The sequence below is a fragment of the Vicugna pacos genome, unplaced genomic scaffold, assembly GCF_048564905.1.
Source record: "Vicugna pacos unplaced genomic scaffold, VicPac4 SAC-SAT, whole genome shotgun sequence".
Lineage (NCBI taxonomy): Eukaryota > Metazoa > Chordata > Mammalia > Artiodactyla > Camelidae > Vicugna > Vicugna pacos.
The window spans coordinates 17104852-17132737 of NW_027328721.1; the positions used below are offsets into that span (position 1 = coordinate 17104852).

Sequence of the window (27886 nt, forward strand, 5' to 3'; positions counted from 1 at the left end):
GTGATGACCAGCCCTAGACATGAGCTAGCAGGGATGAGCCAGAACTGGCTACTGGAGTCAGTGAAGAGCCCAGGCAGAGGGCTGGGTCACACTGCAGAGAGGCAGCCTCAGGAAACTAGAGGGCAGTGTGAGCTCTGGCTGTGTGTGTGTGTGTGGAACAGAACAGACTGAAACTCTCATAAAAAAGCACCAATGTTGGTATAATGGGGGAGGAATGAAACACAGCTGTGCCAAAGTCACTTTCTCCACTTGGCTCCATTGTTGGTGTGTTCTCATGAGAAGAGAAATGGGGCTTGGTGATAGCCAACACTGCTGCACAAAGGCAGAGCTGAATGTTGACTCCATACCCTGTGCCATTGCAACTTCACAGGCAGGAATGAGATTTGTTTACAGCCCCAGGCAGAGAGGGTGGATTTGCTGTATCTGGTCACTTTGTGGATCCACACCTCTGAGACTTACAGGCAGTGAGTGGAGTTCTGACTCAAGAAGGGTGGCCAGTGAGGGTATTTACAACAGGGTGGTGTATGGTTCCATATGTGGGTGCGGGATTAGGGTTTGAGCTGAACCTGTAGTGGACCACAAATTCATGTGTGTGACTGCACACTTGCTAAGGCAGGTCCAAGGGACTGACACTGCTGGATCTGCACTGATGTTTCCTGGGGCTCAGAACCTGAGGGGCACCAGAGTAGGTGGCTGACATTCCCATAGCTAAGGCAGGGATAAAGCCAACATCAACAAATAGTACTTTGTAAGTCTGCATAACAAGTGACAGGCAACACCACAGATAGAACACCCCAGTGAACATCTTCTGCCTATTCTTCTTCACAACTGAATTGCTCCAACCCTGCCTACTACATATCACAGCTCAGAAACGGGTCTAAAAGAAATACATAGAGCCAGAGAAATATAAGTAAAATAAAGAAGCCGAGGAACCACTTTTAATTAAAAGAACAAGAGAAATCCTCTGAAAGAACAATCAGTAAAATAGACTTTGATAGTCTACTAGACTTCAAAAAGGAAATGATCAACTCACTGAAAGAAATAAAAGAGACTATCAATAGAGACAGAAAACTTTAAAAAGAAAATTTAAACTATAAAGAAGAGTTAGTTAAAAATAGAAAATTCAACTACAGGCAATCAAAAGAAGACTAGATAATGCAGAGGAATGAATAAATGGCTTAGGAGACAAGATAAAAGAAATAACCCAAAAAGAACAGCAGACAGAAAAGTCAATAAAAACCAATTAAAGCAAGATAATATAAAGTGTGCCAGCCTATGCATAATGGTGAGTCCCAGAAGGAGAAGAAAGAGAAAGGGGGATTGAAAAGTTAGTTAAAGAAATCATGACTGAAAACTTTCCAAACCTTAAGAAGGAAAGAATTATCCAAGTACAGGAGGCACACAGGGTCCCAAACAAGGAGAAACCAAACAGACCTACACCAAGACATATTATGGTTAAAATGGTTAAAGTAAAATAAAATATTCTAAAGGCAGTGAGAGAAAAACAACGTGTTTGTTACAAGGGAGTCCCATAAGCATTCAGCAGATTTCACTACCTAAAATCTTCTAGCCAGAAGGGAGTGGCAAGATGTATTCAAAGTCCTGAATAAGAAAAAGGCTGCAAACTAGGATATTCTATATAGAAAGACTACCCTTTAGAACAGAAAGAGAGAAAGATTTTCACAGACAAGCAAAAACTAAAAGAATTCAGCAGTACTAAATCTATGCTAAAAAACAATTTGAAAGTTCTAATCTAAATAAAAAATAAATAGGAAGCTATAGAAATTAAGAAACCATAATTGGAAATGCGATAAATACAGTGAGTTGCAAGGGAAAACATGAGGATATAAATAAGTCAGTAAGTCAATAAAGAAAACAAGAAGGCAAACAAGAAAGAGAGAATAGCAAAATCATGAAAGGTGGAAGAGGAGAGCAAGAGAATATATATTTTTTCTCTTTTTTTTTTCTTTTTTCTCTTTGTCTTCTTTCTTTTTAGGATGCACTTGAGCCCACATGACTATCAACTAAAACCAAACAGATGAAGTAAGGGGTTACCATACTTGAATGACAAGATAACCACAAATCAGAAGTATATAATAGAGTCATAAAACCCAAAAAGAAACCAAGCTAATAGAAAAGGAATTTATCAAACCACAAAAATAAAAATAATTAAAAGAAAGAAACAAATAATTACCAAAATCAACTGGAAAACAAATTTCAAAATGGCAATAAACCCACATCTATAAAATAGCTAGTATAAATGTCAATGGACTAAATGTTCCAATCAAAAGAAAAAGAGTGAAGGAGGAGGAAAGATGGTGGAGTAAAAAAGATGCTCAGAGCTCACCCTCTCACACAAATTCACCAAGAGTGACATCAACAGACACACCCACCACCCAGAACACCTGCTGAACTTTGACAGAATATTGGCTTCTTCAAAAGATAAAATTTTCCACAAATCTGGTGGGAGAACAGGAGAAAAGAAGAAAAAGGAAAATAGTTCTGGACCATTCCAATGGGGAGGGAGCTGCAAAAGAGGAATAGCATTAATACACTGGGTCTCTCCAACTCCAATGGCCAGTTCAGCAGGATGGAGATGGAACCTCAGAGGCTCAGATCTGTATAGAATAGACTTTGACTGACAGAACTAAGTTAATGGGGCACAAAGGGTCCCAACGATCCCCAGCCCTAGACGCGAACCAGCAGGTGTGGGATGGGACAGGCTGCCTGAGTTGAGCAGAGGACTCGGGCTGACTCTACAGAGGAAACCTTGGGGGACTGCAGTGTTCTGTGTGCTATGGCTGGGAGAGTATACAGAACAGCCTGGGTCCCCCATAAAATAAAAAAAAAAGGCAGAAAACACTGCTGGTGTGCCCTGTGGGGAAGGGTAGCCATAGCCTTTGTGTCCGCAGACCCACAGTGCCATTATTGGAGACTTCTTGGGAGAAGAGAGTCAAGGCTCAGCCATAGCCACTATATTTTCTGGTGCATGGTTCCCAGGTAGAGGAGGGGTCAAAACCCAAATCCCTACCTAGGGGCTCCACAACCTCATAGGTGGGACTGAGATTTGTTTACAGTCCCAAGAAGGGACCATTACACACCGATGCTTCTCTGAGTTGGCTCTTCTAAGACAAATGCACAAGAAGCAGTGTTCTGGAACAGAGCAGGGGTGAAGGCTAGTGCAGCTGTTTCCTCTGAGTCCCCCTACAAAGCATGGACCTAATGCGGCAGGGGAGCTACCTGCCAACTACCTTGCAGAAGTGTGGTCCTGGGACCAGGCATCTGGTGGGGGGTGCAGACCACCCATTTACTGATGCTGGGACACAGACCAGGGGCACGACTAGACGGCCTCTGGAACCAGCAAGTGGGGTTTTCACAGCAGGATATGGGCAGGAGTGTGACAACCACAGGAAAAAAAGGAGCTCCTGCTCAATAGCCAGGGCAGATTCAGGCCACCAGAACACCAGCCACACCACCAACAAAGGGGATAACAGGCAAAAGGCGTGGAAGGAAGACTTGGCAACCACCCATAGTTAAAAATAACCTTATGACAAAAGTATTAAGAGTGTATATTCTTGGAGAAAGGCCAAGATAGTGGAGTAGAAGGATGCTTGTATCTTATCCTCTCCAATAAATTCACCAAGACTGACATTCACAGACACACCCATCCACTCAGGACATCTGCTGAACTTTGATAAAACATTGCCATCTTCAAAAGACAAAATGTGCCACCAATCTGGTAGGAGAAAAGGAAAAAAGAAGGAAGAAAGTGCAAAATGGCTTGGGGTTGGTCCTTTGAAGAGGGAGCAGCAAAAGAGGGATAGTGCTGGTTGATTGGGTCTCCCTCTTTCCAACGGAGAGGTCAGCAGGATGGACAGGGAACCTCTGAGGCTCAGATGTGTACAGAACCACCCTTGACTGACAGAATTAAGTTAAATGGGCACAAAGTGTGTCAACAACCCCCAAACCTAGAAGTGAATCAGAGATGGGAAGGGACAGGCTGCTGGATCCAGGCAGACTCTGGTTGACTGTACATAGGTAACCCTAGGGGACTGCAGTGTGCTGTGGACAACTGCTTGGATTGTATACAGATCAGAACAGCCTGGGCCTCCCATAAAATAAGAAAAAAAAAAAGCAAAGCAATATTGCTGGCTTGCCTGGGGGAAGGGGTGTTTCATCCTTTGTTTCTGCTGACTCACGGCAACATAGCTGGTGATTTTTCAGAATAAGAGGGATGAGTCTCAGCCACAGCCATCATACCCACCCAGGCAGACATGGGGTTGAAACCTGAATATGTACCTGGCAGTTCTGCAACCTCATAGGTGGGACTGAGACTTGTTTACATCCCCAGACATATAGGAAGTTTCTGTCCTGGTGCCTCTACGAACTCACACCTCTAAGACAAATGAACAAGGAGCAAAGTTCTAGCAAAGAGCAGGGACTAGGGCTGGTGTGGCCATTTGCCTCAAGCCCACCCACAGAGTGTGGAACAGATGTGGTGTGGGGAGTAGCACTGAATAGGGGAGCAAACAACCCAACTACTGTGGAGGACTGCTGCACCTGGACATGGCATTGGGAAGGGGCACAACCTGCCCATCTACCATGCAGGAGTGCAGCACCAAGATGCAGCACTGGGAGGAGAAGTGACATGTCTACCTACAGGCACTGGGAGCAGCACAGACCAAGGGTGTGACCAGAGGGTCTCTGGAAACAACAAGCTGAGTTCATGAAGCAAGGCAAGGGCAGGAGCTTTGACAACCACAAAACAAAGAGGAGTCCCCATTCAATAGCCAGGGTAGGCTCTGGTTAACAGGTTAATGGCCACATCATTAACCAAAGGGATAACAGACAAAAGGCACAGAAGTAAGACTTGGTAACCACACATATTTAAGAAGAACTTCTTGATAAAATTACTAAGGGCACACAATCTCCACGGGAACATACTCTTTTCCTTTTCTGTTCCATTTTCTTTTACTTTTTAAATGTTACTTCTTAAATAATTTTTATATTTCTATTTTTAATCCCTTTTAAAATTTTCTTTTAAAATAATTCTATTATTATCTTTCAATTTGTCCAATTTCATTTTTATCCTTGTTTTGTTCTTCTGTTGTGATTATACTCTGTTCTCAAATATTTTTTCTTCCTTTAATATTTTAAAAATTCATCCCAACTCAATTGTTATCTTGTTTCAATATGTTCTTCTGTTATTGATTATACTGCTTTTAAAACTAATTTCTTTGTGCTTAGTTTTATTTCTGCATCCACTTTATATAAATAAATAAACTCTTAAAAGACCACAGTAGACAATTGATACTCCATAAGCCATAGTGCCAGAGAGATAAAAGCAAGGTAAAAAAGCAGAGCAACCTGTCTCAATTAAAAGAACAAGATAAACCCCCTGAAAGAACAATCAATGAAATAGACATTGATAGTCTACTAGATGATTTCAAAAAAGGAGTGATCAAAGTACTGAAGAAACTAAAAGAGATTGTGTATAGAGACAGAGAATATGTCAAATAATGAAATTGAAACTCTAAAGAAGAGCCAGGGAAAATTGGAAAACTCATTTGCTGAGAGGAGAGTTGAGGTAAAGGCTGTAAAATGTAGGCTGGATAATTGAGAGGAATGAATATGTGACTTAGAAGACAGGACAACAAAACAGCTGAGAGACAACAAATAAAAACCAATGAAAGCAATATAAGAGACCTATGGAATAACATAAAGCATGCCAACCTACTCATAATGGGGGTCCCAGAAGGAGAAGAAAGAACAAAGGAGATTGAAGAGATATTTGAAGAAATCATGACTGAAAACTTCCCAAACCTAAAGAAGGAATCAGATATCCAAGTACAGGAAACACAGAGTGTCCCAAACAAGGAGGACCCAAACAGACTCACACCAAGACATATTACAATCAGGATGACCAGGGTTGAGAATGGGAAATGATTCTAAAGGCAGCAAGAGAAAAACAAAGAAAGAGATACAAGGGAACCCCCATAAGATTTTCAGCTGATTTCTCTACAAAAACAGTACAGGCCAGAAGGGAGAAGCAAGGTATATTCAAAGTCCTGAATGAAAAAATGATGCAGCCTAGGATACTTTATCCAGCAAGGGTATCCTTTAGAATACAAGGAGAGATAAAGAACTTCACAGAGAAGCAAAAACTAAAAGAAGTTAGCAACACTAAACCTATGCTAAAGGAAATATTGAAAGACCTACTCTAAATAGAAAAGAAGCAGGATGCTACAGAAAGGAGAAAACCATAATTGGAAAGGTGATTGCTACAATGAATTACAACAGAATAAACATGAAATCATAAAAGAGGGCATCTAAATCATTAAGGGTGGGAGAGGCGAGCAAGAAAATATGCAGGTTTCTCTCTCTCTCTCTTTCTCTCTGTCTCTCTCTCTTTTTTGTTCTTGGTAGGATGGGTTTGAGCTTATATTATTATCTGTTTAAAACAAACAGATATAGTAATGGGTTAATATATGTACAAAGTAGGGTAACCACAAGCCAAAAAGTTACAATAGAGTCACAAAACTAAAAAGACACCAAGATAATAAAAAGGAAAATTATCAAATCACAGAAAGAAAAAGTAAGGAACAAAGAGGAAATACAAAATGAACTGCAAAACAAAGTTCAAATTGTGATAAACACATTTCTATTAATAATTACTATAAATGTCAATGGACTAAATGCTTTAATCAAAGGACATAGAGTGCATAGTGGATAATAAAGCATGTATCTACAATATGCTGTATACAAGTGACCCACGTTAGGGAGAAGGACACACATAGATTGAAAGTGAGAGGATTGAAAAAGATATTCCACACAAATGGAAATCACAAGAAAGCAGTAATATCAACAGTGATTTCAAATAAAATAGACTTTAAAACAAAGATTATTAAGAAAGATTAAGAAGGACATTTTATAATGATTAAAGGAGTCATAGATGAAGATATTACACTCATTAACATATATGAACACAACATAGGAGCACCTAAATATATAACAGATAAAAAGAAAATACTAACAGATAAAAAGGGAAAATTTGATCGGAATACAATCACGGTAGAAGACTTTAACAATCCATTAACATCACTGGACAGCTCTTCCATACATAAAATTAATAAGACAACATAGAAATTAAATGATACAATAGAACAATTTCTCTTGGGTAATATTTTCAGAACATTATATTTCCCTAAAATAGAACATACATTCTTCTCAAGTGCACATACCACATTTTCTAGGATAGATCATATACTTTGGCACAAAAGAAGCATTAACAATTTGAAGAAGATAGAAAATATTTGAAGCAACTTTTTCTGACCACAATACCATGAAACTAGAAATTAACTACAGAAAAATAAAGGAGAAATAAATGACAGTATGGAGGTTAAACAACATACTACTTTAAAAAAAAAATGGGTGGATGATGAAATCAAAGAAGAAATAAAAAATACGTTGAGACAAATGATGATGAAAACACAACCACACAGAACCTATGGGATCCAGAAAAGGCAGTGCTTAGAGGGAAGTTTATAGCGAGAGAATCAGGTCTACCTCAAAAACGAGGAACAACTGCAATAAACAATCAAACTTACCACCTAAAAGAATTAGAAAAAGAAGGGCAAAAATAACAAAAGTAAGCAGAAAGAAGGAAATAATAAAGATCAGGGAGGAAATAAATAAAATAGAGATATAAGAAACATTTGAAAAAATCAAGCCAAGAGATGGTTTCTTGAAAGAGTAAACACAATTGACAAAATTATGTTCTATGCTGGAAATTGACACAACAATGCAAACTGACTATAACTCAATAAAATAAAAATTAAAAAATAAATATATTAACAAAAGAAAAAAGAAAAGGTAGTTTCTACTCACCAGACTGGAGGAGGGGACTGCAACCTATGCGGGGTCACACCCCATGGGAAAGCCTGGGGTCAGGATCGGAGGAGCAGGGTGCTGTGGACATGATCTGTCACAGGGTTTCTGCAGGAGGGGAGTGTGAGGCATGTGAGCAGGCTGAGGACTGGCCATTTGAGTAAGTTCATGGGCTCTGGAGTGGAGGGGCTCCCCCAAGTGTCTGGACTTGACTCTGGGTGAGTTGGGCAGGTGGACAGTGGCTCAGTGTGAGTCCAAGTCCAGTGGAGGAGGTAGTGAGTTAGATCTAGAAGGACTCCTTCTGGGGTGGGAGGTCCCACAAGGGAGGCAGGAGGCCAAGTCCAGGTGACTGAGAACAGGGTGTGTCCTGCATAGGGCTGCAGGGCAGATGAAAGCATCCAGTCTACAGAAGGTGGAAACACGGTCCATACAAGGGCTCAGCTCAGATGTCACCTCCTCAGAGGAGCCTTCTCTGCCTGCACAGTCTACAGGGACAGCCTCCTCCACGCACATCTCCCCAGCAGACACCTGCTCCATTTCCTGCATAGCACTCAGGACGCGGGCCCCTGCTCCGTACCCAGCCATGGTTCCACTGCCCTGAGGAAAAGCCCTCACAGGAGCCATAAAGCCCTGCACGACCTGGGCCCCACCTCTCTGTCTCCTCTGGCACCACTGTCTCCACCTGGCCCTCTTCTCCTCCACTCCTGCACTCCTGACTTTCCCCAGCCCTGTGTGCTCTCCAGAGCACATGTCCCTCCTAACATGCTGTGTGTGCTCACTGTGTCTAATCCACTGCATGCCTCCCACCCAGGTCAGTATCCAGCACACAGTAGGGCTCAGTAAGTAGAGAATGAATGACTCTTACCATGACTGCTGGGAAGACTTTTGTCTGTGGCCTACAGTGATCACACACCCGTCACACAATCTCTGAGGTCCTACTGTGTGTTGGGTGGGTTCCAGATACCGGGCACAGCAGGTAGTGAAGCAGTCAGGTCTCCATCCTCATGCAGCAGACAGCCTGGTGGGGGACACAGAGAAAATTAAGTAAAATATACATAATGTCCAGAGGTGATATGTTCCATGGAGAAAAATAAGGTCAGGGAGGACATTTGAGCAGATTCCTGGAGGTGTTTAAGAAGCAGGCGGAGAGAGATCCTGGCTGGAAAAGCAGCCATCCCAAAGGCCCTAAGGGCAAAGTGGGATGTATGTGGAGGGTCTTAGTTATCCGTGTGAGTTCTTAGTCCTGCCTTGAGTATGTATGTTGCTTTTATTTGTAAACCTTGATTTCACCTTTATAGCAAATTAACCTGCATCATCAATCTGCATAATTTAGCCAACTCTGTTTCAGGTGTTGTGGGCACAATGGCAGGCTAATTACTTGGGTTGGTAAAGAAATACCAGCGTCTGAGAAGGGTTTAGGAAAGTTCAATAGGAACACTGCTATAGACAACATCAGGCCACACAGGCAAGAGGTGCCTACACGAGCGCCAAGGTTGAGTGTGTGGGGTCTGTTATTGGGGGGGTGCTGTGCACACAAGGAGGAGGGGGCTGCATGATCAATTCATGCACAGGTACCTGGTTGGTTGTGAGATCTGTCAGGGGCTTCTCTGAACAAAAGGCTTTACCACTTTAATAAGGGAAGGATGTGAGGCCTCTCTTCCTGGGGCAATGAGGTTTCATAGGGTAAACACACAGCAAGAGAAGATGTTTTATAGCTTGTGGAAATGCAGGTGTGCAAAGGGTCCTGCAGTGGGGAGTGGGAGGTAAGGGGCCACTGGGTTCTAGGCACACAGAGAGCCCAGGGGTGAGGGTGTATGACTCTGAAGAGTGCCTGCTGGCTTCACACCAGGGACTTTATGTGGAAAGAGGAGAATCTAGGTTATCGGCACGTGTCTACTCAGTGACCTCCCTAAGCCTAACTCTGTCAGGCACCAGGTGGCTGTGAAATGAACATGAAGGTCCCCACCCTGAGGACCCCAATGAATGAACATCTTGATATCCTCAAGCCCCTTCCCCTGCACCATCGCCCCACCTCATCTGGGTCTCAGGCTTTGACCCTGACATCAGTGGCATGTTCGTTCCCTACATCCAGCTCCTCTGGACGTCTCTGTGATGAGCTGTTCCATGTCAGCAAGCCCCAAACTGAGCTCTGCCTTTTCCCCATGATTGCTTCCACCCTGTGAAGCCCCTCGTGAAGGAGCCACCACTAGCAGGATCCTACAGGTCTGAGGCTCTGCCTTCCCCACCCCTCTGATGACTCCCAGCCCATGATCCCCTCTGGAGGTCCCTATTATCCTCTCCCTCCCACTTCAGTCTTGGGCTGCACATCAAATCCCTCTTCAAAATCTCCCACAAGACAGGTCCAGGTCCACTTGGGGACACTGAGGTGACACAGGTGGGTGTTGCTGGGAATGAAGAGCAGGATACTGAAGCAGAGGAGAGGAAAGGGCTCCCAATCCACCAGAACACACGCTAAAGTGGTGGCAAGACACCCATAAAGTGTGAGGCAGGCATCACACTGCAGCCACGCCCTCTGCTCCCCCATGGTGCCCTGTGTTTCCTGTTTTGGCCTAGGGGACTCCCCCCTCACTCTCTGTTAGAGGGGTGCCCATTCATTCATTCACACCCTCATTAACCATGTACATGGGTCCTGCTCAGTGCCAGGCCTCAGCTAGATGACAGCTCATCCTTGGGGACACAGCTCAGATCTCACCTCCTCCATGAAGCAATTCTGGATTCCCACCCTCCCTGAAGCTCCTCTGGCCTCAATTGGGACCACTAGGGCTGTGACCACACTCTGATTACATCCCAAGTCTGTGATCTCTGTGAAAGCCCTGGGCCCAATGTAGAAAGAGACTTAGAAAAATGGGGCCAAAAGGGGCTAAGAAAAATGTTACTAGTTCTCTATTACAGAGAAGGGCACTGAGCAGAGGGAGGGCAGTGTCCAACCAAAGCCACAGAGTAGGGTCTCAGTGAGCCCTCCCATAGCCCTGTTACTAGTTCTCTGTTACAGATGAGGACACTGAGCCATAGAGAGGGAGCAGAGCCCTGTTATAGCCTTGGCCCCACGGCCTGTGTCCTTTATGACTAGCTCCATGCTGCCAGCAGGGGTGTGGGCCTGGAATGGACGTTGAAAGCTGCCTGACCCCCAAGCCCCCTTCATACACAAAGTCAGTCTCAGGAAACACCCCTCAAGACCTTCCATATACCCCTGGGATTGGGACCTGATTGCTGTTCTGGAAGCTGGCTGGGCTTCCCTGAGAATTGCCCCAGGAGATGCTTGGGACAGCCACAGGGCCCCTGAGGCTTCCTGTCCCCAGCTGAGCAGCTCTGGTCCCCTTGACTGTCCCTGGCCCAGGCCTGATTACACGGGGTTTTGGCCGGGTAGCCAGCTGTGGAGATGAGGAAGTGGGGGCAACATGCAGGTACATGCAGAGGTTCAGGTATTCACTCAACAATCATTGATTCAGGCTTTGCAGTGTGGCTGGCCTGGGCCCAGGCCTGGGTGTCCAGTAGTGAATACAGTCAACCTCTTGAGCCTTCTGGGAAAGCAGTCCTCAGAGAAACCGGCCCTCAGTGCACCCATCCTGCTCCCCATGAACAATCACACTGAGATGAGGCTGCGGCCATGGGTCCCAGTGGAGGATGAAGGGAGGAGGAAAACCCAGAATGGGCACTGACCATGAGCCTGGACACTGGAACCAGATGACCTGGGCTCTGTAATCTGGGGTGGTCACCTCACCTGTTCTCTCTGTGCCTCAGTTACTTCTGCAGAAATGGGTGATAATGCCTGTCCCTGCCCCACAGATTTTCGTGAGGAGTCAGTGAGCTTCTCTAAGGCGTGTAGGACAGTGTCTGGCTATGGGTCAGGATCCTGCTCACCTCACAAGAGTCTGTCCCACTTTAAAGATGATAAAGCCAAAGTTAAGGGGGTTATGAGACCAGCCTGGGCTAGCCCCCTTCTCATAGTCTGCTGTCCAGGTCTCCTGCTTTTACATCATACCTCTGCCCCCATATCCACCCAGAAAAGTAGGTGCTGAGAATCTGGGCAAATCAGAGTATGAATGGAGGCACACCCTCTCCCCATCTTGGGCTCTTGGGGTGGTGGGCAGGTTGGGGATATCGGGCTCCTCCAGACTGTCCAGGAGGCCCAGCATGTCGGTCACCTCATTTCCACTCAACACGGAGTAGGTGTGTGGCCAAGGGCCAGAGGGCGCTGGAGTAACCCAGGGTGGGTGGATGCTAGGTAGGTGTGGGAGGCACAGAGTGGCCCCTGGAAGACAGTATCTAGGCAGCCAAGGTGCGATGAATGAGGGTCCCCAAAAGGGGCAGAGGACAGAGTCCAGCCTGGACACCACCCCCTGCTGGACCCTGATCTGGGGTGAGAATTGGGACAAGCCAGGGCCCCGCTGGGACTCCTCATCCAGCAAAGAGGTGAGGAAAAGTTAAGGAGACCGTGCTCCCTGTGTGAGGGTGCTGCTTCCAGGATCCTGGAGGTTCCTAAGACCCTTGTGAAGTGGCTGCTGTTTCCAGCCCCATGTGGGCAGAAGAACTGAGGCAGGGAGGACAGAGTGACTCAGGACAGAGCTAGGATTCATCCAAGAGTGTATGCTGAGCCTCTTGCTAAGAGCAGCCTCTGGGCATCATGGACTCAGGAAGTGCCTTGTCGCCCCTCTTAAGGCTCCTTGCATGTTAGGCAGGAAAGGTCCCAGTGCCCATACCTGGGCCTCTCTGGGTGATTCTGACATGTGGGATCATGATGGTCCTGGGAAAGGAGAGAGAATGTGGGCTGGGCGTCAGGTCTGCATCAGACCCTAATGATGCCCCTAATGTTGTGTGACCTGGAAACTCCCTGACCTCTCTGTGCCTGGCTTTCCAGCCCTGACTCAGAGGACTGCTGTGATTGGCACACAGTAGGACCTCAATCAAAGGAAAAAGCCAGCCCTTCCCCAGGAACCTCTCCTCTTACATTCCCAAAGCTAAGCCCATGTTCCACACATCACCAGAGCTGAAACTTGACAAACAGGGCAAGTGAAATCCAGCAACTCCTCCCTCCTGCCTGAGGCCCTTCCCTCCTCAGTGACAGTGGCTCAGAGCAGGTCTCTGCATCCCAGAAGTCTGAACTGAGCCTTGTGACCTGGAGGAGTCCCTGTTCCACACAACTTTGTTTCCAGGTCCTTCCAAGAAGACACAAGAGCACCTGGTCTGTGTCTTAGCTGCAAGGTCCTCCCTTTGCAAATTGCCCCATCACATCTGGGCTAGTTGATGTGAGTTCCAGAGCACATGACCATCCAAATGATGACTTCAGGGAAACATCCCTGCCCACACTGCACTCTTCAGAGCCCACCTTCTAAAATAAGGGGTAGTGACCCACGGTTGTGCACACTTTTATCAGAACACAGCCCTCACCCACCCACCATTGGAAACACGTGAGAAGCAGAGATTCCCAAGTGCCTGGACCCCTGTCATCCAGAAAGCAGAGGGTAGGATAACAGACAGAAGGGGAGAAAGTACTTTCAGACTATATATCTGATAAGGGGTTAACACCCAAAACATATAAAAAACTCTTACAATTCAACAGCAAAAAAAAAGCAATCTGATTTAAAAAGTGGGCAGAGGAACTGAATAGACATTTTTCCAAAGAAGGCACACAGATGTCTAACAGGTACATGAAAAGGTGCTCAACATCACTCACCATCAGGGAAATGCAAATCAAAACCACAATGAGATACCCCCTTCTCACCTGTCAGGGTGGGTGTCATGAAAATATAAGAGACAACAAGTGATGGTGGTGGTGTGAAGAAAAGGGAAACTTGTGCAATGTTGGTGGGAATGTAAATTGGTGCCATCACTCGGGAAAAGAGTATGAAGGCTCCCCCAAAATTTAAAATTAGAACTTCCATATGATCCAGCAAGTCCACTGCAGGGAATATATCCAAAGGAAATGAAATCACTATGTCAATGAGACAACTGCACCCTCATGTTCACTGTATCATTGTTTACAATAACCAAGATATGTAAACAACCTAAGTGTCCATAAGCAGATGAATGGGTACAGAAAACGTGATGCATATATATGTATATAAAATGGAATCTTATTCAGACATTAAAAAAGTGAAATCCTGCCATTTGTGACAACTTGGGTGGACCTTCAGGGTATTATGCTAAGTGAAATAAATAAGACAGAAAGACAAATACCTATGATCTCATTTATATGTGGAATCTACAAAATAAACCGAAACACATAGAAACAGATATCAGGTTGGTGGTTGCCAGAGGTGAGTCAGGGGATGATTGAAATTCGGGAAGATAATCAAAATGTACAAACTTCCAGTTAGAAGATAAACAAGTCCTGGGGACATAATGTACTGCAAGGTGACTGTAGTTAACAGCACTGCATTGTGCATTTGATAGTTAAGAGTGTACCTCTTAAAATTTCTCATCACAAGGAAAATAGTGTGTGACTATGGGTGATGACAGACGTCAAGTAAACTTAATGCACTGATCATTTCACAATATGCACATGTAACAAGTCATTATGCTGCACACCTAAAGCCAACAAAGTTATGTGAAAATTGTATCTCAGGAATACTTATGTCAGGAAGCGGGGGTGCGAGCCTGGACTACCTACAGCAGGAGCTGTCTTTGCCCTCCAACAGCAGAGGGCGGTAGTTGTGACAGGGACTGTAGGTCCCTCAAAGCCTAGAATGTTTACTGTCTGGACCTTCACAGGGAGAGAGTGCAGACCCTGCCCTGGAAGACAGTGGTCATGGCAGCAACAACGGCCTGCCTGTATGCAGGCTCAGCCCAGACAGCTCCTGTGCTCTGCTGTCACCGCATTTACTTCCCTCCACACCCTCAGAGGGAGAGGCTTCAAAATTCTCATTTTACACATGAGAAAACTGAGGCTCATTTGCTTTGAATTATTGACAAAGTGGTGGGGGAAGCTTTGAACTCCAGTGTTCTGATTTCAAAGCCACATCTCAGTCCTGATTTTTAGAAGGTGGAGGTCCAGGCACTGGGGACCGTCCACCTTCCTCACTTGTAGTCGTACTCCAGGGCTGCCACCCCCAAGGCGTCTGGGTGAACACATTTAATCCGCTTACTCTGCACCAGCTGAGCCCTTGGCTGCCAGTCTGTTGTCACTGCCTGAAACCAGCTGAGGTTTTGCAAGTGAACCACCACCCCCTGCCAGCCCACCTGCCCTGCCATGTGGGGCAAACCCCTCCTAGCCTGGACATTCTAAACCCTTAGCTCATACATTTGCACAACTGCATCAAAAGGGCCCTACTCCCTGTGTGGAGATATCGACAAGGGGAAGGGAGGGGAGTTTGGGGTGGCCGCTTACTGTGAAGGTGACACATGACAGGGACATGTTCATGTCCATAATGACACTCAATTTGAAGCTAAGAACATGGTCACAGCGAGGGGTAAAAGCTGAGAGGCTACAAGGCTGCCTAGAAAGGGGCTTGACTATTGAATTGTAAATGTGTAATTTAATTTAAAAATCAGCCCCCTGGGTGATAAGAATTTGCCCCTAAGGCCAGAATTGGTCACCTGACCCCTGGGAACCCCTCAATTCCAGGATGTAATCATCTGAGCATGTAGGGGGCTTAAATTGGAGTGCTGTCCTCTCAGTCATGGTGCACCTGCCCACGTGTGCACCCATGATCTGCAGTGCTCACACATCAAGGAGGTCCAGGTCATAAGGAAGAGATGACAGACTGTGAGGTCACATGTGTGCCCCTGCAGGTGTGAATGTTGTATAGAGAAGAGCCCCCCACTCTCACCTCCAGGAGGGGTGCTGGAGGGAGCAGGACTCCTGAGCCCCTAGGCTTAGCAAGCATCCTGGCTGAGGGTGGGGAGGCTGTCCACTCTGAAGTCATAGGTCAGATGGTAGATTGGGGTCCCACCCCCACATCTCACCAGTGAGACCGTCTAGTCTGTTTTCTCTGTAAACTGGAACCCAGTCACCCTCACCCTCAGAACTGGGGGCAGCCTGTGTAAATTACAACACAAAGCCCTGGGCTGTTTCAGGTGCCCGGGGGTGTCCAGCCCCCCTAGGCCCGGCAGGTGGGAGAGGAGAGGTGTGGGTTAGCAGGTGTGACAGCAGAGCTGAGACTTGGCTGAGTGCATGCACTCTAATATCCAGGAACTGGGAGCTACCAGTAGCAAATCTGTTCACTGAGGCCATGTGTACTCTCCCTTGTCATTTACAATCCCCTGTTTGAACAGAGGCCTCTGGAGTCTATTAGCCACATTGTTGCCTATCACCTCACTGTTGCAGTTCCAGGGTCTCCATTTAGCCAGCTTGAAGGAATAGTCAAACTTTTTCTTAAAACCAGTGACAGAAAACCAAAGTGGCTTAAAGAAGCAAACAGGGCAGGAGAGAATGACTTACCTAACTGAGACGTCCACAGGGAGATAGCTTCAGGCATGTCTGTACCTGGTGCTCAGTGACATCAACAGAAGTCATCCTTCCCCACCTCTGGGCTCTGCCACTGGTGTCATCTTCACATGGCTCTGCCTTTATGAAAGCAAGATAGTCACCAACTGCCACAAGCTGACATCACCACCCCTCAACTCCCAACTGAAATAGAACTTCTCTGCTCCCAGGATTCCAGCAACTAGGCCTGACCTCCGTGGAGCCTGATTGGGCTGGTGCCCAGCCCTGAGCCAATCACAGTGGCCAGGGAGGATGGAAAATGCTGATCGGCCAGATCAAGGCCATGTGACCATCCTCTCCAGGAAACCTGTGAGCTGTTCACCTGTTTCCAGCTTGGGAGAGTGTGATGTCTCCCAGAGGATTCTGCTTCTAGCACAACCTGCTGGTGGCACAATGAGCTGGAATGAGCCTGTCTGCTTGGTGACAAGTGACAGGTCACTTAGTGGTTCCTTGTTCCAGGGAGGGAGGCATGTCCACACAGTATTGGGGCTTCAGAGCCAGAATGTAGTAGAAAAGCCTCCTGGTCTCCCAAAAGGTGGGAAAGTGAGCAGTGACACTGGAAAGGCACTCCTCTCTGTGGCCCTTGGCTTTCTCCTTGTTACAGTGGAGAGTGCAGTGCTGCCCCTGACAGCCCACTTCCCTGCTGGGAGGCCTTTGCAACAGGTGGAGAGTGCTTGGAAAAGCCCATTTATTCTGAGGAACTGTTATTGCTCCTGGTGGGATCATTATTTTCATGTCACTTGTGAGGTGGGCCCTGAGGGGTCCCTGATCTGGGGGCACAGACACCCACAGAAACTTGGCCCAGTATTGCTGTTCATTCAACAACGACTTACCAAGCACCTACTGTGTGCCAGATTCCCAGGGTAGAGCAGAGATGTTGACAGCACAGGTCCCTGCCTCACCTCATCTCTGCATCCCAGGTGGGGTCACCAGAGTGGGAGTTCAGGAAGCAGAGGACGTGGCCGAAGCCTTGTGGGAACCCCTGGGTTTTTCTCTGTGCTGAGGGCACTAGCAGCACACCGAATGTGGGACTCAGTACCCGCAGGACCCAGCATTGATGGGTAAAGGAGAGGGGTATTTCTACAAGCCCATCCTCACTAACCCCAGTCTCTGAAGAGCAGCTCCAGTCTGCTCAAACCCAGGGGGCATCTTCCGCCATCCTGATCACCCTCTGGTATTACTCCCCGCTAAGATGCAATTTTCCCTGTGGCAGCTACACTCAGAATATGTGTTTGTTTCTCTCCCATGTGTTTAAGTGGACTTCAGATGCATGATAGCGATGGAGCGGCTAAGCCTCTGGGCAGATTGCTGGGTGACCCGTGGAACTTGCTGCACATGGTGAGCTCCCTTCTGCCAACCAATGGGCCAGGCCCCACCACTGTTCTGTCTGTTCTACCTCACTTAATCTGCACAGACACTCTATGCGGGACATCCTGTTATCCCCCATCTCTGCTGACCTTGGGTGGACAAAGCTTGGGTTTGAGAAAGTTGCCCAGGTCACATGGTTGACAAGTGGGGAGCTGGGGATTTGCACCCTGGTCCCAGGAGTCTGGATCATGGAAAGGCCTGGGTGGGGCAGCTTATTGCAAAGGGAAGTCCTGCCCAAAACCCTCCCATGAGAGCCCACCCAACAGCATATCTAGCAGAGTCAGCATTTCCTGGACCAGATGGACAGAACCTCAAAACTTCTTTGCAGATTGTTTCCATGTTCTTTTGCAAGCACAGAAAGGCCGCGGGCCAGGGAAGGATAAGGCCAAGAGTGTTTTCATTGGGGAGAGTGAAGGACAAGTGTGAAGACACACAGCACTCCCAGCAGCCCTCTCGGCAGAGAGTGCCACTGGGTGAGCAGCTACCGTGACTACCTACCATAACCCTGTGAGGTTCATGCCTGTACAACTCTGCCTGTGAGAAGAGCAAAGTGAAGCTCAGAGAGGTGTGGGGACATTCCAAAAACAAACAGATAAGGTGGGATCATCACCACCATGCTGTGCAGGTGTCACACTGTCACACTGCTCATGCATGGCCTGCTGGGAGTAGTGAAGGCCTGATAGGAACACAGGAACACTGTGGTGAAGGTGACGTTTCTACCTGGGACAGCTGGTACCGGGGATTCTAGCTGGTTCTTCATTGTGCCTGCTTTGAGTGTCAGCATGTTGCAGCCTCATTTAGGGGAAGGGCTGTCTCCTTTCCACACCGGTGCAAAAGGAAGAGCATGTACACACTGGCATCACCATAGACCACCGGCAGGATCAGGATCTGGAGCTCAGAGCAGAAACTGCCAACACCTCAGGAACTGGTGCAAGAGGAGGACCTGAGTGCCCCCTGAAACATTTCTAGTTTTAAAAACATACTTCATTAAGGGGAAGTGATAAACTGTTGATCCCTTCAAAATATTCTGTTATCCAAGGAACAATACCACCTCAGCATTGTAAGAGGATTAACTCAGTCATCAATAACCATCACTATAGGTATGAGAAAACAGAGTGTTAGGAGTTACAAAAGGGTCTCAAGATCATGCAGGTCAGAACTGAGAACCATCCAAAGCATGTGCTGCATGATAGCCTCTCTAAGCTACCTGAGGCTTGGTCTGCTCCTGACACAGGGCAGATGGTTCTGAGAAAACCACACTCCTCAGGGGACCCCAGGGAGGTGACAGAGTTGAGTTTGGGTTCCTGGTCATCTTCTAAGTCTGGAATTTTGAGATTCTTCTGCACCTGTCCTTCCTCCAGAACAGAATCTGATTCAGGCGGGATTCCAAGGACTGAGGCATGTGCCAGGCAAGAGAGCAGGCATGGCTGGATGAGAGCATCACCAGTGCCATTAAAAAAGAGGCCAGGGCACTGAGATTTCCAGTGATTTAGCATCATGGCTAGGAGGGGTCTTGTGTTCTACAGTGAGTTCCGAGTATCCTGCACCGCCCTCGAGGACCTGCAGGGGGTGCACGAAGCCAGCGTGTCTTAGGTAGCGGTGCGCATGCGCAGTCCGCATCAGTAGCCAGCGTCTTCCTTGGGGGCGGAGCTTGTTTTCCTCAGGACTGAGCGGGCGGCGCCAAGAAGGCTCCGGGACAGCGCTGCCTGCGTGTCTGCGGGAGGATGCTCCCCGCTCTCTGTCTGAAGTTACGCCGGTTTCCCACGGCCTGAGCCCGCTTCCTGCCGGGGTGTGTGTGGACCTGACCGAGCTGGGGCCCCGGCCGGCAGGGCAGGAGGGGACGGGTGCGCTGGCGGGCCCTCTTCGACTATTCTCCTCGCCCGCCGGGAGCGGGTGAGTGTCCGTGTCCATCGGGGCCGCTGGGGTGTCCGCGCCCCTGGTCCTCACCGCCCGGGTCCCCCCTTCCCCCGTGTGATCGGAGGTGTGTACACCGCGGGTCAGGAGCGGGGACGCGGATGTAATGGGAAAGGGGCTGAGAAAGTACTGAGAGTTAAAGAGAAGTGTGTAAAATTACATTATGTTAATTTTTATATTTTAAGTGTGTCAAAGTCAGAGTTTATCATGCTTTTACTTTCTTGTCTTTAAAGGAGTGCGATCATTTAGTTTATACTTAAAATATGCTTCTCAGCTTATCTCATTTTCAAGTCAAAATACTGCCACGGTTGACATTTTCTCATAATACAGTGACAATCTTAAACATTTGTGAATATAAACTTATTGAAAAAATCTTGCAGTATTCCATGATGAGTTGTTTTGCTAAAAATAATATCCAGGCCATTACTAAATTATTACAAAAATATAAATTTTTGAAGCACTTTTAGAAGTTCCACACACAGTGGTATTTTTAAAACACCAACCACTGCATAGTGCTTAAGATCATTTAAGATGAAATATATTCAAACCTAAAACTTTAGAATACTCAAAAGGCAGGGTAATGGCTGTTTTTTCATTGCAAATACATTTTTTTCTTCATAAGTGCAAAATACGAAGGTATTCAGCTAAATTTTGTATATCTTTATTCAAAAGTTGAAATTAGAATATAATCTCCTTATTTTTTATTTTAAGGCTATTTCCCATAAAAATTGGTATTTTTATCTGTAGGACCTTAATTGTCTATTCATTTGTTTTTTTCTTTTCGTTTATTTTCTTTAACAGAGAGTGCATTCTTGTGTCTTGTTAGAGTTTTTAATTCTCCTAACTTATTCCAAGACTTTCTGACACTGATAGTAAACAATGGGAGAGGCCTTATAGTAACTGTGCATCTTATCATGTAGTCAGGATGTTTTTTTTTTTGGATAACTTTTTTTTTTACAATTTCCACTTGGTTCACAATATTATCCCATTATGACAACTCAATAAAAAATTGTAATCTGTTTACACCAAGACACTTATGTCAGCAAAGTGCTTTTGCTGATATGATTTTACGTTAGATTATAATATAATATTTGATTTGATTTACATATAGACTAATACCTATTTTATATATTTACACACATATATGAATATCTGCTAAATGCCATTAATTTGCATGGGGTGGTAGCTGATAACATGTTATCTTTCTGACCATTGGTTATTCTTATGTGTGTCTAACGTACTTCTTAGAACAGATACTAGAACATCACACCTCTCATTATACAGTATTTTAAAGGTTATATTTTATTTTACTTATTTTAAAACATTTTTTATTGAGTAATAGTCATTTTACAATGTTATGACAAATTCCAGTGTAGAGCACAATTTTTCAGTTATACATGAACGTACATATATTCATTGTCACTTTTTTTTTTGCTTTGAGTTACCACAAGATCTTGCATATATTTAAGATTCCACACATGAGTGATCTCACATGGTATTCCTCTTTCTCTTTCTGTTCTGCTCCACCTAGAATAACATTCTTCAGGAGCATCCATATCTCTGCAAATGGCGTTATGTAGTCAGTTTTTGTGGCTGAATAGTATCCCATCATATAAATATCCCACATCTTTATCCAGTCATCTGTTGATGGACATTTTAGGCTGTTTCCATGTCTTAGCTGTTGTAAATAGTGTAGAAAAATCAGCTGAAAACCTTATGGGGGTTCCCTTGTAACTCACTCTTTGTTTTTCTCTTGCTTCCATTAGGATCATTTCTTTATCCTTGACTCTGGCTATCTTGATTAGGATATGCCTTGGTGTGGGTCTGTTTCGGTTCTTCCTGCTTGGGACCCTCTGAGCCTCCTGTGCTTGGATATGATTCCTTCTTTAGGTTTGGGAAGTTTTCAGTCATGAGTCCTTCCCATACCTTTTCAACCCGCTTTGTTCTTTTTCCCCTTCTGGAACTCCTATTATGCATACATTGGCACAGTTTATATTACCCCATAGGTCCCGTATATTGTTTTGATTTTCATTTGTTTTTCTCTCAGCTGTTCTGATTGGATGCTTTCTGTTGTCCTGTCTTCTAGGTCACTTATTTATTCTTCTGTATTTTCTTGTCTGCTTTGCACAGCCTTTAGGTCAGCTCTCATCTCAGCCAATGAGTTTACTAATTCTACCTAGTTCTTCTTTATAGTTTCTATTTCATTTTTGATACATTTTATATACCTAAACACTATTTCTTTTAGTTCCTTCAGTACTTTGATCACTCTTTTTTGAAATCTTGATCTAATAGACCATCAATTTCTATTTCCTTGATCATGCTTTCAGGGGATTTCTCTTGATCTTTTCATTGGGAGTGGTTTCTCTGCTTCTTCACATTGCTCATATCTCTCTGGCACCATGGCTTAAGGAGTAGCAGTTACCTACTTATCCTGGAGATGGTGTGCCCTTAACGATTTTATCGAGAGGTCTTTGTGTCTTTGCCCTGCTTCACGAACTCAGCTTGCTGTTTCATAGGCCTTCTGTTGGCACCCTCATCTGTGCTGCTCTCAGTGGCTGTTGGCCAGCAGATTGTGCCCCCTCCTAACACTAGGTCAGGAACTGAGCTCTTATCCAGTGGGTGGGCAGGTCACTCCCCCTCCTGATGCCAGTCAGATGCTGTGCTTGGGGGGAAGCAGGTGGGCAGATCACACCCCGTCCCAGCACCGTGGTCAGGTGCTGTGTTCCTGCCAGGAAGGTGGGTGGCTGCCCACCTGCCCTCTCCTGGTGCTGGTCGCTCTGCTGCTCTGTGCAGCAGCCTGCTCTGCCTCGGGTAGACAGTCTGTAGGTGGGCTCAGGGAAGACCACGGAACAGCCCCACCTACGCTCTGTGCCAAATCTGAGCTCCTTGTTTCCCTTGGCAGCACAAGTTCTCTGAGGTGTCAGGGTAGAAAAATCCTCTCTGCCTCAGGCTATAAACAAGTCTCAGTCCTGCCTAAAAGGTTGTGGAGCCCCCACGTGCAGATTCAGGTCTCAGCCCTGCCCCCGCCCGGGCACTATGCACAGGAGGAGATGGTAGCTGTGGCTGAGCCCTGCCTCTCTTCTTGCGAGATGTGCCAGTAATGGCACAGGTCTGAGGAGACAAAGGCTTCAGCACCCCTCCCCCCAGGGCACATACCTGTTTATAGTTTTGTTTACCTTCTGAGCTAAAATTTACCTGACAATGAAATGTATAAATTAGGCTTTTGAGGTTCATCTTTGCATCAGTTGTTGATTCTTTTTTATTGTTGAATTTATTCCATTGTTTGAATATACTATCATTTGTTTTATCCATTCTCCTACTGATAAATACTTAGGCTTTGGATATCTTTTTTTGCAAGCAAACATTTTTTTAAAAAATGCAAATATAATATACATGCTTAAACGTGAACATATCTTAAGTATACAGCTCAGTGATTTTTCACAAAGTAAACACATCTATGTAACCTTCATCCAGTCAAGAAACAGAACATTGCTGTTCCACTTTGGGTTTCTTCCCAGATACTATGGCATCTCTTTGATGGATTCACCATCCTAAATTCAGCCACCATGGATTGGTTTTTTTGGCTTTTGAAATTTTTAGTCCCTTACATTCCACTCAACATTACGTAAGATTCATCCACTAGAGTTTTCTTTAAACTAGTATATTTATTTTTATTGCCTTAAAGTATACAACTTGTATGCATGTGCCACCACTTATGGTTATGTATTTATTGTTGACAGGTGTTTGAGTCATTTTCTATTTGGGGCTATAACAAATAGTGATTATGAGAATTTTCTGGATGTCCTTTTGTGCTCAGATGTAGAAGCTTCTGAAGGGTACACAGGGAGTGTGTGTGTGTGTGTATGTATGTATATGCGTGTGTGTGTACATATATACACACACACATATACATATATAACTTTCATTCAAAAAGCCTACTTTCAAAGTATTTGTAAGAATTTATATTCCCACTGGCCATGTGTAAGAGTCCCCATTGCATGTTACCCTCACCAATGCTTCATATCACTTAACAACTAACTATTCTAGTGGATGTCTAATGGTGTTCCAAGTGTGGTTTTAGTACGTATTTTTATTATTACTAAAGAGGTCAGCCACTTTTCAGAGCTTATTTGGATTTTTCTTTTTGTGTGTGAAGCACTTGTTCAATTTTTTTGCACATTTTAATATTGAGGTTTTGCCTTTTTCTCCACTGGTTTTTGTTCTCTATATGCCCTAGATACAAGTCTTTTGTTGGATATAGGTATAGCAAATATATTTTCCCACCGTGTGGCTTTTCACTTTCTTAATGGTATCTCTTGATAAAAATAATTCTTAATTTTACTGAAGTCTAACTTAAAACTCTTCTTTTATGTTTAGTGCTGTGTCCTGTTTAAGAACTCTTTGCCACTTCAAAGTCATTAAAATATCTCCTACATTATTTTCTAGATGCTTTATTTTGGTGGGGGATTAGGTTATTTATTTTAATGGAGGTACTGGGAGTTGAACCCAAGACCTTATGCATGCTAAGCACACATTCCACCTGAGCTTTACCCTCCCCCAGATGCTTTGCTTTTTGTTTCAAATTTATTAGATTTATAATCTATCTAAAATTACTGTTCATGTATGGTACAGGGTTTAATTCAATACTGTTCCATTGGTCTATATGTCTAACTTTAGGTAGTTATCACATAGACTTAATATTGTTTTATAATAAGTTCTTTAACATTGTTCTTTAATATCATCGTGGCTATTGTTGGCTCTTCAAGCTTCTCTATGTATTTAGAATCAGCTTGTCAAGTTCTACAAAAAAACAGTAACAACAATTAAGTTTTGGGGATTTTGATGTGCACATATAAATCTTTGAATCAGTTGAAGGGGAACTGACATCTTTAAAATGTTGAGCCCTCCAATCCATAAATTTGGATTACCTCCCCTATACTTATTTTTATCACTGCTGTAACAAATTATCACAAATTTTGCAGCTTAAAGCAACACAAACATATTATTTTATGGTTCTGTAGGTCAAGTCAGGAACAGGTATCACTTGGCTAAAAATCAAGATGTCAGGAGGGCTGTATGCCCTTCTGTAAGTCAAAGGAAGAATATATTTCCTTGTCTTTTCCGGCTTCTAGTGTTCACCCACATTTCTTTACCCATGGCCCTTCCTCTATCTTCAAAGCTAACAGCTTTACAGCTTTCTAATCCTTCTTCCAAAGTCATATCTTTCTGACCACATCTGGGAAAGATTTTCAATTTTTAAGGACTCCTGTTGTTAGACTAGGCCCATGTAGATAATCCAGGCTAATCTCCCTGTCTCAGAGTCCTTAACCTGATACATCTGCAAAATACCCTTTGCCATGTAAAATAACATATTTACAGATTTCAGGATTAGAACATGGATATAGGTAGGGGTCAGTGTGGTGCACTTTTCTGTTTATCAAACTGTTTAACATTTGATGCTTTCTGACAAACTTATAAGATAGAAGATCCTGATCATGTTTAGAATGCTTCCTCTGCAAAATATTGGGAACTGAGTTTATTTGAAAGGACTGAAAATAATACTACCACAGGAATGGTTTCCTAATTCTACTGACATTTACTTACTTTATACTTAAATACCCAAAATGGTCAGCCAGGAGTGGGATCTTGGCAAATAAAATAAAAGTATAATTCAAGCTTTTATCACTAAATTTATTAGCTAATTCTATTTTAGAAACAGACAGAAAATAAAACAATTTAGAGTAAGTCTGCTTACTTATATATTAAGTGAACATAAAGTTTTAAAAGCATGTCTGAATATGGGATAAAGTGAGCATCATAAAATGTAATGTTAATATTTAGTACCTGCAAATCTCAAACTCCCAATTTATAAACAAGTTCATACTGTATAGCACAGGGAACTATATCCAATGCTGTTTTGTAGTAACTTATGGTGAAAAAGAGTATGAAAATGAATATATGTATGTTCATGTATGACTGAAGCATTGTGCTGCACACCAGAAATTGACACAACATTGTAAACTGACTACATATATATATATTTGAAAGGACTGAAAGGACTATACATACCAAGAAAAAAATTAGATTGGTAACCAACAAGAAATCTGTCAGTAATATAATGCTAGAAACCCTGAGACACAAAAGAAAATTTCAGGCATACATCTGTTTATAGAGTCATAGAAAAAATAGTGCCTATGCAAGCCCCTGATAAGCATGAGAAAATAGGAAAGGCGATATAAAAGTTCAAAATGCTTTGCTATGTAAGAGCTGCCAGATGACTCAGACACAAACTTAAGTGGTCAAAATATCTATGTAATTAATGATAACAAAGTAATTGAGGGCATCATTTTAAATGAGATAAAAATAGCTGCTCAATTTTCATATAATTAAGCAAGTCATTTCTGTTTATAGTAGGTTTATATTATTTTTATATGTATTTATATTTTATAAAGACATCAACTTAGATCCTGGCAGATAACTGACAGTGGAGCAACTGATTGATTTAAATGGGCATCACAGGCTTATCAGATTTCATATGCTTTAAATATACATTAGTTATTAGTTGTCAGGAAGAGTTCAATTTTCATTTATTCTAACATAGCTGTGCCATAGGCAGGTTACTCTGTATTCACAATGGAGGATCATGATAGATATGAAGATATCAAGCCTTATTGATCTTCATAGGGGTGCTTTCATAAGAAAAGGAGAATAAAATAAGGAAAATGTAAAATACTACTTTTTTATAGTGTTCTAACAGTTTTATCTTTTATTTTTTAACTGAGTTATAGTCCATTTACAATGTTGTGTCAATTTCTGGTGTACAGCACAATTTTTCAGTCCTTTATGAATATACGTATATTTGTTTTCATATTTTTTCACCATGAGCTACTACAAATTCTTGAATATATTTCCCTGTGCTATACAGTATAAGCTTGTTTATCTACTGTATATATACCTGTCAGTATTTACAAATCTTGAACTTCCAGTCTGTCCCTACTCACACCCCTCACCCCTGTAAAATACTATTAAATCAACATATATTTTTGAAGAACTATGAAAAATGGGAAACTATAAGTTGTTTCTTTAAATTGGAGCAAAGAGAACTACTTTAACTGGGAAAATAGTTAAAATCTGGCAAGTTTTATGATTTCATGTTCACCCCTGACAGCTTTTCTTTCCTCCTTTCTCCTTCAATCTTTATTGGACCTTCTAAAGAATTAAATTACAAAAAAGAAAAAAAGAAAGAAAGAAAGAAAATTAAGAAACAGCTCTGCATCTAAAATAACCTCCTAACTGGAAAGATGGTATACTTTGTGAAAAATTTACAGCTGCCAACTTATGATCTATGTCTCTGTCCACACTGCCTTACTTGTTAGGGAGGGTCTTAAAAAAAAAGTAAAGAAAAATAGCAAATTATAATGGCTTTTTCATTTTAAATTCTTTTCTATGTGTCTAAAATCTGCTCTATCATGAGTTATTAAGATAAACATTATCAGCTATACTCTACTTTCCTATCATGCACATTGTGACTCTGAGAAGCAGGCACGCTCTAACTTACCATCTGCAGGTGGTGTACAGGTTAATGCAGTTCTTTTGACAATATATGGTTTTGTAGCCTAGTTGTCTAACTACTACATAATGGAAAAGATGTAGAACTACTGGTACCAGTGCCCTCGGTCTCTGTCATTTACCTTAAACATACCTGGAAAAGTAGATTCAAAAACTCATTGGCAAGAACATTTTTCACACTCCAGATCTGATATTCTTCTAGAGTTAAGATGGCCATTATGAAAGAGAAAAAATATTTAAGAATATCTTAAATCTTCATTTTCTTACATTATTTGAATTAAATTTGTTTTATTAAACTTGCAATGGTCATTTGTCTGAAAGAAAACTAATGATTTAATGTAGATGCTATGTAATCTGAAAGTAGGCCAGCAAGAGTAAGTTCAAAAGTAACCAAACTCTGAAGTAGTCAGTCATAATGTGGGCAATTTATCACCAAAAATCTTCCTCCAGTAAGACCTGGGAAATAACTCACAGTATCTTCTGGCTCAAGGTGAAGTTTACTAACAGAACCCACAAAAGGTTCTGTGTAGAGAAAAAGGACTATTTACTAACTTTGAAAGCATTTTTCCAAACTCTTTGGATTATGCCCTTTGACCCTAACAATTTTCTAAGATCTTTAAAACATCTGGCAATATTATTAGACTTCTTAAGAGATTTAAAAAAACTAAATATATATAATAAATGAGTATCTATATTAAGATT

The 27886-nt window shown here is 43.5% G+C and overlaps 1 protein-coding gene across 2 annotated transcripts in view; it reads right to left on the minus strand.

Annotated features, from left to right (window-relative positions):
- The window catches only part of LOC140692113 (putative N-acetylated-alpha-linked acidic dipeptidase), a 54327-nt gene that overhangs the window by 14773 nt on the left and 11668 nt on the right, over window positions 1-27886 (minus strand). Inside the window, exons 11-14 of one of the 2 annotated variants that reach the window (XM_072956912.1) lie at window positions 27318-27382; window positions 16289-16414; window positions 8753-8905; window positions 7888-7995 (exon numbers count right to left, since the gene is read on the minus strand). The gene's annotated coding sequence lies outside the window, so the exon portion shown is untranslated. Of the gene's footprint in view, window positions 1-7887; window positions 7996-8752; window positions 8906-16288; window positions 16415-24179; window positions 24416-27317; window positions 27383-27886 lie in introns of those variants that run through there. The other variant, XM_072956913.1, reaches the window with a different exon arrangement.